Source organism: Pteropus vampyrus, unplaced genomic scaffold, assembly GCF_000151845.1.
Source record: "Pteropus vampyrus isolate Shadow unplaced genomic scaffold, Pvam_2.0 Scaffold15, whole genome shotgun sequence".
NCBI lineage: Eukaryota > Metazoa > Chordata > Mammalia > Chiroptera > Pteropodidae > Pteropus > Pteropus vampyrus.
In genome coordinates, this window is record NW_011888796.1 from 4,085,132 (window position 1) to 4,098,963 (window position 13,832).

Consider the following 13,832-nt stretch of genomic DNA (forward strand, 5'->3'; position numbering starts at 1 on the left):
TTCATTGAGGTTCTATTATGTGCCAGGCATTATGCTGGCTCCTGTCAGGGACACGAAAGCATCAGATCTCATCTCTGACTTTGATTCAGTGAGAGAGGATGACAAACCGCAAACACATAACAGTAAGATCTTTAAAGGGCCACTCTAGACAATAAAAGCCGACATGGTATAAGACAGTTAGTGTTCTCGGATAATTATAATTGGTACTAGAAGCCAGAGGGTAGAGGCTGAGGTGGTCAGGGAAGATTTCTTGGAAGAGGTAGTCTGTAATAGGGCCTTAAGAGATAGGGAGGATTGGGGGGAGCTGAAGAGGAGAGGAAATATCAGGAGCAGAAGACAGTACTGGGAACACCAACCTGTGGTCAAGATTTGTCTGTTCATGGCCTTGGTATGTGTGAACTTCTGATTCATTTCTTATTTCAGGGCGGTCATACCTTGCACATATCTCGGCAATGACCTGAACTTGGTCTTCGAACAGAGGACTGAAAGCATTTCTGCTCTGCTTCCCCTCCCAAATATTCAGACCTAATGACTCTGTATTAGTAAGGACTCTTTTGATTGCAAGTGACAGAGAGACTCAATACAAACTAACTTTAGCAAAACCGATTGTAATTGTCTCTTATAACTGGAAAGTCCAGATATGGACTTTAAGGCATAACTGGCTCTAATAATATTTCAGTGCTCTCCGTTTTTCTACCCTATTGAGATCCACTTTACAGGCTGGCTCTCATTGTAAGGCAAGGATTCCTATTCTCTGAGCTTATCAACCCCAGTGGAAAGAAAGGAAGTTTCCCTCCTAGTCCTCTCCTTAGCCCTTGTCGGTATCCCTGACAAAGCAGGTAACAGCGTTTCACTGATGAAGTCCGAAAGTTAGCTGTCACAGGGGAATACATACATATCTGGTGCAGTGGGGTGGACCTGAAAGACTAAAATAACAGCCTTGGACTTATATGGGGAAGACAGTAAGGCTGTGCTACATAACAATGATTCTGGAAAACCTCATCCCCTATTATAGATTCCCCCACAGACACATGTCTCTACTTCCTCCCAACCCTAACAGTCAGACTCTTCACAGGGGAACAAATGGCTAATTGCCAGGAGAGCCTTTGTAGGGACAACAGCTATCTCTCAAAGGACACTGCAATGTCGGTAACTGGATAAACATCCAAGGAGATGTGATGTTTCAGGAAAGGGATCTGGATCAGAAGACCAGGTTAGGCTGGGACACCCTCACACTCTGGAAAATTCATGAAATGGATTTGATGGGGAGCAGAACAGAATCCCTGCTATAGGCCAAAACTCACTTACAGCTTCTGGACTGTAGCTTTCACACTCAGGAAGAGCAAGATTTCAGAGCCTAAGGCTTCCCTGGACTCAATATTGAGTGAGGACTGAAGGCATTTCCGCTCTGCTCATTCTCTGCTTTTGAATTCTCAGTAGGCAGGGAGCTCTGGGGGCCCCCAGCTTAAGGAAGCAGCAGCTTCCAATCACTCCACAATCATAGAGGAGAAAAGAGAGAAGAAACTTAGGACAGCACCATCTAACAGACCTTTCTGTGATTGTGAAATGCTCTAGATCTGCAATGTCCATTACATTACAGTAGCCACAGGCCGCTTGTGGCTATGGAGTGCTTGCAATGTGGCTAGTGCAACTGACGAACTGAATTTTTAATTTTATTTAATTGAAATGAATTTCAATTTCAACAGCCACCTTCAACAGTGGCTATGTATTGGACACTAAGCCTTAGAGAACATCCTTCCTCTGCCCGCCTTGGAGCTTGGAAGGGAAGAGGCAGGATACATTGGAACGAAACATCCCAATTGACGATCTACATCAGGAAAGACAGGTGGTGTTGAATGGGAAACAGGGAAGACCCCTGGTGTCAACCTCCTTCCTAAACACAGACATCAGCTGCCTGAACCCTGGCAACTGTCATCACCCAGCCTCTCCCCCTAAGAGCCACTGGCTCAGAAAAGGACCTCACAACGGGTTATATGAGGCTACCAGGTGGCTCCAAAGCCATAGTCCAGTGAGGAAGGAAATAACTTCCATGCCTCCAAATAGCCCCAGAGGGAGTCCCCCCACCCCTGCCAACTCCATGATTTTGGAGACTCCACATCTCACACTCTTCTCCAACTATGGAAAGTATCTCACACTGTGCCTGAGGATACCAGCTTATATGGCCTTTAATGACCAGGTCCCCGTGGGATTTCGATTCCACATGTGTTGACTGAGTGCCTCCCAGAGCATCAGAGGAAAAGCTGAACTTAAATAATTTCCTGTCCAAGAACAATCTGTCACCTAACACAGTGGGAAACCATCCAACCTAGCCAGCAGAGTGACATGGTTCCACCCACACCCTCCAGTCTAGAAAGTGATCTGCTCTATCATGACAGTCAGGGACTAAGAGAATGGGTCCTGATAACCCAGGGGAGACCTAAGCCAGCCCTGCAAATTAACACCAAAGCCCGATCTCAAGACTAAAAGAAAAAAGTGAGCTTGTGGGAAAGTAAGTCTGTTAATCAAATGCTTTTGCGTTGAACTCAAATCACAGCTTACAAAATACAGGCACTAGAAGCCAGACTGCGGCACTGGGTAGATACAAGCAGGGCTGGAAGAACACCAACAGCAGGAAATCCTGTAGAGGTGAATGGATGGCAAAGAGGACTATGTGCCAGGCTGATGCCAACTAAGCTCCTTTCCTTGCACCTTCCACTCTATCCCATAACTGCCTCATGCTTCCTCCAGTTTAGAGACCATCCCAAGAGGCTGGGCCTTGACCAGCTCCCTAGCTGTCAAGAGAATGAAGGCAGGAGGCTGAATGTTCATGTCCTGGGCTTGTTCTGGTCAAGGAGGAACTTAAAAACAATTTTTACTTTCTCTGACCATAGTTTCTACTTCTATTTGTGGTGTCCTTTTCAAAGAACAAATTAAGCTTGCACATCCATGTTCATTGCAGCATTATTTGCAATAGCCAAGAAGTGGAGACAACTCAAGTATCCATCCAGGGATGAACGGATAAAGAAAATGCGATAGATACATACAATGGAATATTCCTCTGCCTTAAAAAGGAAGAAATCCTGTCACGAACCACGACATGGATGAAACTGAGGATATTATGCTAAGTGAAATAAGCCAAATATTGTAGGATTCCATTTATATGAGGTACCTAAAGTAGTGAATTCATGGAACCAGAAAGTAGAATGGTGGGGGAGGGGGAAGTGTAGAATATAGTTTCAGCTGCACAAGACGAAAAAGCTCTAGAGAGCTGTTGCACGACAATACGAATATAGTTAATACTACTGAACCGTAAACTTAAAAATGGTTAAGATGGTAGATTTGCCACATGTTTTTACAACAATTAAAAATGTTTAAATAAAGCCATAATAAATAAAGCTTTCCGTATATTCTCTTATCATATATTAGCATTATTATATTTGCCCATTGTGGAAAATGTGAAAAATTGAGACATTATTTCTTATAAGTTTTGTGAAAATAAAACCTGCCCATAAGTTAAATATGATATAATAGGGATTACAGAGAAAAGAGACAGTTCCCTGCCCACTCTGATTCTCCTTTCCAGAGACAACCAGTTTTATACTTTTCTGTCTGTAATGGCCATCACCCTAACACGAAGTAATTTGCCGTGAAACTTTTATTTATCACCTTCAGATATCTATGACTCCTGCCTAAGACAAGTAGAGATTTAGCTCACTAAACCAACCCCCACCTTTCTCCCTAATTCCCTCTTCCGTCATTACAATTTTCAGTCATTCTGCTGGTTATCTTTGTAACTTTAAACAATGTACTTAAAGTTCACTTGATCTCCATTTGGGTCGATTTTCAATTGTCTCCTCACTCAGTAAAATGAGTTTATTAGGGCCCTCGACCTGTCTTTCCACCAAGATGTCCCCTTTCACCCTCCAACTTCTGTCAGTTATACTTCTACATTTATGTTATTATGGTTGATAACTTTTAATTCAGTCTTTCTCTTTTTCAATAGATTGATTCTAGAAATTGAAAACCAACCCACTATGCTGACATAATTGTGGCTTTGTGGTTCCCTCAGTGAGGCAGTAGTACTACATTTCCCATTCTGTCACAATGGAAATGACCTTTTAGAAGGCAAGTTTGGTGAATATGTGGGGCTCAGAATATGAGGGGCTCCTGCACTTCACGTTTTATTTCTGCAGACACAGTTTAAATAACAATAAAATCAAGGCAGAGATTATGGGAAAATATCATCCTAAATAAAATAAACTGTTGCCCACATGGGAGAGTCCCCTGTGAGCCACCCAAATAAAATCTTCCCACCTGGGTGGCCTGTAAAATTAGCAATTCTTCCTTCGTAACAAGCAAAATCTTCAACGTGGTATTATCTAATATGCAAATATTCTTGGGAGGGCACCCCATTAACTGGCTGACACCTAGGTGCAACCCAGTTTTATCAGATTACTGCTTTCCTGTGTGTCAGGAAGGGTGAGCCAGCTTCAACTCTGATAAGAAAGGGCTTCGAGCAGCTACTGTGGGCCGGACCAGCCCTGTTCTGGAAGGCAAGTGGATGACAGCCTAGCTTTCCTCACTTTATAGCTTCCACCCTCACAGGTGACCAAAGCAACTTCCAAGGGCAACCTGAGGTGAGGTTGCAGTGGAGAAGTCTGAGGTGTCCAGCTGTGCCTGGGTGGCAGCATCCACCTCTCCCCCAACCCAGCCCTCAGGCCCTTACCTGCCCAGAGTGGGTAAGGGGAAGGAAGTGACAGGTAGAAAGATAACCAGGGGAGAAGGCCGAGACTTTGGGGTGGCTTCAGGGAAAACCTGAAGGGGCTTCAGAAAAGAAGAGTCAAGGGGTGCCCCACCTGCCTCAAAATTCTAGGGTCAGCTGAGGAATGCTCTTTCCACTTACCACTTTACTGCCATGGTTTGTATCATTTGCTTTGTGTCTGTTAACACCATGTGACTGCAGGTTCCATGAGAGCAGGGCCTGCCCTGGCTTGTCTCTACTGTGTCCTCATCCTCAGAAGAATATGTGGCAAGCTGTATGTGTCCGGTGACTATCTGCTGACTAGATAAAGCAATAAGCAAATGCACGAGCACTATGCTCTGTGGTTTGCAAACGCCCTTTTTCTCAGCAGATCTATAACGTATTCATCACTGTCCTTCCACGTCCAGGAAGTATTAGCTCATTACTGTGAATTAAATCCAATTGAAATGCTTAAAATCAAAAAGAAAAGGTTGTCTCTTCACCAAAGCAAGCAAGGATCTTTGGGGTTGGTTTACGGCAATGGGAAAACCCAGTGCCCTCCAGTGTGTGTAGTGTTGCCCATCAGACTTTCTACAGCCCAGGGTTGTAAAACTGGGTGCCTAGAAAAGAGGAAGAGTGACCCACGTGCCAGGAAAAGCAGCTTTTCTTATCCATTTTACAATATTTAAAGTATTAAAGGATATACTCACACCTGTGAGAAATGATATCTGTACAAGATTTTTCACTACAGCTTTGTTTGAAAAAGCAAAAGACAGGAAACAACCTAAAAGCAGAATTGGTTGAATAAATGAAGGTACCTCTATGTAAAGGAATTCCGTGCAACCGTAAAAGAACGAGGAAGCCCTTTGTGTACTGGTATGGACCATCCTCCAAGATATATTGTTAAGTGAGAAAGGAATGGCATAGAGCAGTGTGTCCAGTACCTTGTATTTGCGGAGAAAAGGGAGAAAATAATAAATGCATATATGGTTACTCACATATGTAAAAATCTCTCTGAAAGAAATATAAGAATCTGATAACACTGGTTGTGGGGAAAAAAGATAGGTGGTTTGGGAACAGCATGAGAGGGAGACTTCACTTTGTACCCTTTTCTGCTTTTTGAATTCTGAACCATGTGACTGTTACTTAATTTAAAATGTAAATATAATTGAATTTCGAAACAAGTAATAAAATTGCCTCTTTTATGCCAGGTTAATATTTTTCAAATCCATCATCTAGTTTCAAGCACAACTCCATGAAATGGGTAAAATTATTCCCATTTTCCAAATAAGAAGATTGAGATTTGGAGAAATAAGGCAAGTATCTCAGTTCATACAACCATAAAATGGCGGAGCAGGGATTTAACCCAAAAGTCAGCTAGGTTTCTAGTTCCTCCATGGTTCCATCTGAGGGCCCCTCCTTCTGTTGCAATTTTCATTCTCTCAGCAAGACCAATAGACACTTCATCCCAGGGGACCGATTTATAATGCTAGAGCTGCAAAGACAGGCTCCCTGCCTCTACCCAGCTCCAACTTGAAGGGAGGGCCGAGGCCTGGGAAGGGTGAAGGGGGGTGCATCTGGGAAGGATACAAGGGTTGGAAGAGAAATGAAGATATTTTAAGAATAGATTTGGTGTGGCTTTGTGCAAACTGCTGTGCTCGGTGGGCTGAGTGTTTGCACTGCTGGCTGTTACCTCTCCTTCCTGCTGGAGCACCTGGCACCCTCCATGTCTCAGCTTGGCCAGATGTGCCACTATCTCCATGGGGTCCAGATGTTAATGTGTCAGTCCAGCCTCTGTCCTGACCATTACCGTGTGTGTGTGTGTGTGTGTGTGTGTGTGTGTGTGTGTGTGTGTATACAGTGTGTACAGTGTGTACAGTGTGAGCAAATGAAAGTGGTCCTGAAAAGAGATTTTCTTGCCCTTGGAGTTGAGAGAAGCATCACCTCCTCCAATGCTTCTGAGAAAGCCCGGGCCACCAGGGTACTGATCAAGAAAGGGTGCTTTTGTGTGATGAATTGTGTCCCCCCAAAAGATGTTGAAGTCCTAACCCCCAACCTATGAATGTGACTTTATTTGGAAATAAGGTCTTTGTAGATCCTCAAATTAAAATGAGGTCATTAGGGTGGGCCCTAATGCAATACAACTGGTATCCTAATAAAAAGGGGAAATTTGGACACAGACAGACATGTACAACAGGGAGGATACTACATGAAGATGAAAGCGGACATCAAGGTGATGCATCTACAAGCCAAGGAGTACCCAAGACTGCCAGCAACAAACTACCTGTATCCTTCCCTCAGAGCCCTCAAATGGAACCAACCTTATCGATGTCTCAATCTCAGACTTCAAGCTTCCAGAACTGGAACAATAGATGTCTGTTCTTCTAGGCCACCCAGTTTTTGGTACTTTGTCACGGCAGCCCTGGGAAACTGATCAGGCGCTGTAATACAATGGTCAAACATGAGTACTTGAAATGAGTCAGAGCTGAGTTTGACTCTCAGCGGCACCACTTACTAGCTTTGCCACCTTGGGCAAGGCAGTCTAGCCCTCTGAGCCTCTGTTTCTTACGTTTCACTTAGGACTAGAAAGAGAATCTTCTTTGGGAGCTATTGTGAAGATATAGGTTTGGCCAGGGCTTAGTAAACTGTGGCTGTTATTGCTACTAAGAACACACTTGTTTTCAGGGTCTCTGTCAGAATTCCTGATGACAAAATTATCTCCAACCTGAATAAAGTCCAAACGTGAGAAACCAGAAAAGAAAGAATAACAGAAGAGAAACTCACATTTGGAGAGAGCCTGTCCTACCAGTCACAATGCTGTGCGCTTCCCAGAATAATTTAAGTTAGAGCATTCGAAGGCTTAGGAGTGGGGGATGTGGATCCAGGAAAGGACCTATAGGAGGAGACGAGGTGAAGGGACAAGTCGGCTGTGGGAGGTAAGTCAGATGTTGAGAGCAAGGGACTCCCAGGCCCTGAGCGCCCTGCACCCCCTCCCCACCCAGCCTCTGGCCAGCCCACTGGCGTGGGGAGGTGCCACGTGGGGGATGTGCAGGCTACAAACATCACCCCAGCAGAGCCCGAGTCACCCGACTGCAATAATGCGCCTTTCTGCCCTGGCGGAGACAGAGGGCATTGTGTGTGCCGGCTGCAGACTGACACTTGAAGCACAGTTTGCCCCTCAGAAAGGCAGGGTTGTCTTGGGCAACCTCTGTGGCCCGAGGCTGCCGCCCCAAACGTCACAACAAACAGAGCAGGCGAAGGGTCAGCCACTCTCACAGGACGGGACACCTCTGAGACTTCAGGCTTTGAGACCCGAAGGACCCAGGGAAGAGAAAGGAAGCAGGAGCTTTGGGGCAAACTGGATAATTCGGAGCTGAGGGACCATTTCGACAGAGCCTCAAAAAACCTATAGCCAGAACATCTGTCAGGAGAATCGGAGGGAAAGAGCAGAGAGTGTGGGGTTGGAGGGTGGGTCTGGGACATTTCCTGGACAAATGACTTAGAGCAAAATTACAGATGAAGCATAGTTTCCCTCACCCCATAGACAAGGGGGTTTATAAGGATTAAACGAACTGATGTCTGGTCCCTTGGTAGGCACTCAAGAACTATTAGGTGTTACAATGATTATTAATCTGTATTGTTCCAAATGAGATGAGACATGTAAAACACTTAGCACAGAGCCTGGTACTTAGCAGTTGCTTAATAAATGTCAGCCCATGTTCTGCATCCTTGGCTTCTACCTGCAAAGCCCCACTTGTTGGGGGCTAGCAGAGTGGCATCGTTTCTTTAGAGACATCATTTCTCCAGCAGGGAAAGGTATTCAGTGAACCTGCTTAGAATTGCCCTGGGCAAATGATCCTGTTCAGCTTCCTCCTCAAGGCTGGGCCCCAGCCAGGCTTCCAGCAGCTTCTGTTTTGCAGGTGGGAGCCAGTAGCCAAGAACAGATGAGGAGACTTTCCTTTGCCTGCCTCCGCTTTACCCCCCAGTGAATCCATATCCTGAATCAGTGTTTTGCCTGAGCCCTCGCCCTGGCCCCATTCTCCGGGTATTATCTTTTCTCTACTTTACGTCCAGGCATCTGGAAGAGTCCACACCCTCACCCCAATCAGCAACCAAATGAGCTTCCAAAAGCCTGGCCAGCCAAGCACAGCCCTCCTGTCCTCACGGCTCAGGACCTTGCAGGAATTGGGAGGGAATGCGCCTCCTGGGCCGGTGCCCAGTTCTGACTGAGGCCAGGCTGAGGGCCTCTCCTTGTCCCTCCCTCACAGACACACAGGGCTTTATAGTCAGATTATGCCATGGAAACTATGCACACGGCCTGCCCCGTTCACATGGCCTCAGCAGAAAAAATAGCAGAGCCTTCTCTTTGCCAAGACCCACAGTCCTAGCAGGCCTGAACTACCAAAGCAGGCCTCTTATGTGAAACAGGTCCCCACGAAAATCTCAGGAGGACTTGTTTGGGGGTGCCCTCAAGTCACTTCCCCTCCTCCAGCCCACAGCCATCTGCCTCTCTCTCCTCAGAGATCTGGAGAGCTCAGCTGGCCAGGAACATGCTGCCTTATATGGCAGTTTCCTTCAGAGAACAAATCTCATTTCCCTCTCCAGTATCATCCTAAGACCTGAACCCCACTCTGATCCCTCTCCAGCCCACCCCCTCCTCATGGGATGAAGTCACCAGAGTCAAGAGGACGTGTCCTGTCAGAGCCCCCACCCCACCCCCATCACCACTTTCTAGACCTATGTTGTCTAATGTCTTTTAGCCACTAGCCACATTTGGCAATTTAAATTTAAATGTTACTTTAATTAAAAATTCATTTCCTCAGGTTCACTAGCCACATTTCAAGTGCTCAGTTGCCATCTGAGGCTAGAGACTACCATATCGGACAGCGCAGATATAGAGTATTCCCAGCTTTGCAGAATGTTCTATCGTGTAGCACTGCTCTGGAGTTCCTTGGCCAAAGGCCCCTAGCCCACTGGGGCCTGTGATACTGTCTCCCTTGTGTCTGACCTTTCAGGGGTAGACCCCACTAGCAGCATGCATACCCCTGGCCATCTAGTGCCACGGTGGGGCTGCGGATGGAGCTGGAACTTGGGAGCTAAAGAGTCCAGGGACACGCTCATGAGGCCTCTCAAGGTACAGGACAGAGCTGGGGTGGGAAGGTGGGGTGTGGGGAGGTGTGAGGGCCAGACCAGCTCTCCCTGTGCTGCCACATTCCATGCAGAACTCAAGGGATCTGAGAACTCTAACTTCAAATCTGGCACTGCGGGTCATTATGAAGGAATGCTTTTCAAGGCAGGAAGATAGAACGTGTTTTAGCTGTTAGACTCTTAAAATCTTAAACAGTTTTATTGCAATATCATCAATAACATACAATTCGCCCATTTAAAATGAATGGTTTTTAGTATATTCACAGATGTATGCAACCTTCACCATCATCATTTTTAGGACATTTTCATCACCTCTACAAGAAACTTCATATCCTTTGGCTATTACCTTCCTAACTATTAAACTTTCTAATATTTAGTCATATGGCAGGTGGCCACCACTGGCCTGCAAACGAGGGTGAGTTTTCTCCCTCACCTCTACAGTCAGCTCCCTAAGGACAGAGACCACGTGTGATACCAGTGTGCCCCTCACTCTACTGTACCTGGCGAGATGCCCATTATACGATAGGTCTCTAAATATCTGCTGGCTTCATTGTTATGGTTACAGTTGCTTTTTTGTGGACGTGAGAGAAGTCCAGTGATCACAAACGGAGGGGGAGGGGAGTCTAGAAATCATGTTATGTGAGGAAGCATGAGGATGTTCAGCCTGGAGAAGCCTGGGGCCATGGAGTGGGCAGGATAACTGCTCGAATAACCAGTACCCGGAAGAAGGACTAGGAGCACTGGGTCAAAGTTCCAGAAGCCACATTCCCAGTCCGTGGAGGGGATTAGCGATGGCATGGGCGGGGTGGAAATGTAGTGAGCCCTCTGTGACAGAGCACACTCACGCAGAGCCTGGAAGACCACCTGTCTGGGATGCTATAGTGTAGCCTCTCTCTTCAGGATAAGGCAAGAGTCAGCCTAGAGGAGGTCTTGGGTCTCTTCCATGTCCAGGATCCTGGGCCTAGAACTGTCACAGGGCAGAGGGGGTTCCTAAGAGACAGAAAGCAGGACCTGCAGACCTTTGCTACTTTTGCTTTTAACTGCTCAGCAGGAGCCAGCTTCAGGCTCCTCCCTTCTCAGTGCAGGGTCAGCCCCTGCCCCACCCGCTTCCCTCCACCAGCTCCAGGAACCAGCCGGGGCTGAGCTTTCCTCTCAGAGCCTGGGGATGTGTCCGAATGGAGAAGGTAACTGGGGTTGGCATGCAGAGCTGAGAGTCTAGCAAGTGAGCTGAGACTCATAAACCCAAAGAACAACAGGTCCAAACAGGCCTCAGGGAAGTTTCGGTCCCCAGGGCCCAGGCCACAGTACTAACAAAGCACCTAAGTAAAGCCAGGCAGGAGGTTTCACTGCCCTGGACCTGGGGGCAGAGGGACCATGGCCCAACACTGGGCTTGCACTTGTTTCTGATGTGCAAAACACGGGGGGTGGGAGGGGGAGCACGGTCCATATGCAGGGGTGGGGTCAACATATGGTGACTCTGGTGACCAAGAGAAAGAGTTTACTTGTCATTGGCTCAACACAGGAAAGGAAAGGCTTGGTTCCTCCAGATTCATCATGAGCTGATGCAGGGCAGGCTGAAGAGCACGGACCAAAGTCTTATGCATCCACCATACTGGGCTCCTTCTGGGATGAGGAGGAGACAGGAACATCCAGATATTAAGTGGGTGGCACCTCGTTCAGTGTTTCGCTAGGTTTTGCTTTGGTGCTTACTATGTGCCAGGTGCTGTCCTAGTGCCACATAGATACTAACAATACTGAGATATTCAGAGAGGAAACTGAGTCACAGAGGGGATAAGTAACATGCCTGAGGTCACACACCTTGCAAAGGGTGGAATCAGAATTCAAACCCAGGTGCTCTGGCTCTCGGGCCAGGTTTTACCCACCTGCTGGCTGCTTCCCTAGTGCCACATTTGCATCCCCATGACAACCATGGAACATACTAGCACGACCTCTATTTTTACAAACGTGAAGGCTGAGGCACAGAGCAGTTAAGAGGCTTGCCCCAAGTCATGCCATAAGCAAGCCGCAAACCCAAGATGCAACCTGGGCCTGTGACCCCAAAGCCCACACCCTTCTATCACCGCACAGAGTCTCCCAGAGGAGACAAGATGAGTGCTTAGTAAATATGTCTACTTTTAAAAAATCGTAAAATACAAATTTTATTTTTAAAAGAATACAACAATAAAATCCCTGTGGTGATGGTAGTGTAATCAGGCCAGATAAATAGGCTGGGCCTCAAACAAGTGGGTAGTGAACAAGTGAGGCTTCTATTTAAATTTCTTCCACAGCATTGTTATTGTAACTTCAGGTGCCAGCTGCTCATGCTGGGATTGTGTACATCTCTCCAATTGCACAGGTGAGAGGGTTTTACAAAAACCCTTTGTGGAGTTGACCCATTTTCTGGCTTAAGAATAAGTTATACCAGGCCCTGAGTTAAGTTTTTGCCTCTGGTGTCTTCTCACCGCCCCCTGCCCCCCATCTCTCTCCTCTCCTCTGTCTAGACTCCTGCAGAATAGTAGAAAGAGCTCTGGTCCCAGCGTCAAAGGTCTAAACTGTGGAAAGTCAACCTAGTGATTTAACTTCTCTGAGACTCTTCTGGAAATGCAAACATCGAACCCTGTGATCTTCAAGTTTTCTTCCCACTGCAGGGCTGATGCTCATTGTTATTCATTCATTCAAATGGCTTGGGTCAGGCACTGTGCTATGACCTGGGGAAATGGAGATTACTAGGGCCCCACTGCACCATGAGACTTATTGTCTTAGGGAAGGAGAAAGGTGGATATCATCTACAACAAAATCCATAGGGCAGGGAAGAAGGAAGGTATGATGGAAAGGAAGTCTCTGAAATACGGAAAGAGGAAGTACAAACCCTTCTGGTGTTGGCGGAGCGGGGTGGAGGAGGCCAGAAGCCAGTGCTCTTCCACCCATGTCAAACCTTGATAGCGATGCGGAGAACAGCAGAAAACAGAGATTGAAAACATGCCAGAAACGAAAACAATTTGTGCCCCACTCCTCAAGTGGAGCCCTGGGGCAGTCACCTATGCATGTGTCCTCCTGAGGCAGCGGCAGCAAAGCAGAGACAACCGCATGGTATATTTCGTCTGGGAGAGGGACTTTAGATGTTCCCTGCCCCTCACCCTGACTCGCCCCTTGGCTCGAGTGTGGCCCCGGAGAAACCCAGAAGTTCCCGGAGCCACTAGGGAAAGCAGAAGGGTGTTGAGAGTTGAGAGGGAGACTGTGGTCCTGCCTTGGGAAATGGAAGACATATGGAGACAACAAACAGATGCAAGTTTGTATCTACAGAACCAGCAGAGCTGAGACGGGACGAAGGAGCCAGGTGAACCGTCAGACCCCACCAGCCAGGACTTCAACCGTGATGCCAGCAGACCAGGGAGCAGGTGGGTGAAGGACATCTCTGCAGAGGCCACTGAAGACCAGAGGACAGCACGGGATCCAGCACCCAGTCCAGCCACCCTCTCCCATTGCCCCAGAGTTATACACAAGTTGGGGAGAGAAAGGTGGGAGAGGTATTAAAGTATTTATTACTTTTATTAAAGTGTTAAATACTTTAATAAAACTATTTTAAAGTGAAAGAGGCTAATTTTTCTTTAATTGCCAAGTCTAAATTCTCTTACTTAATAAGAATGAGAATTTGTGAAGTTTATTTTGGTTCTAAAAAATAAAGAGGTTAAAATTTTCTCTTTTTTCACAGTTGAGTTGTAGGTATGTAGTTTTTGACACCTCCCCCAATGTATTTTTATTTCTATTTTTTTTTTAAACTATTGGGGTGACATTGGTTAATAACCCCAACTTATTTTAAGTCAGGTTTATGAGGCACAATTTATATACAGAAAAATCTATCTTTTTAAAGGATTTCAGTGAGTTTTGACCAACGCATACAGTTGTATAATCATCACCTCAATTAAAATACAGAACAGTTCCA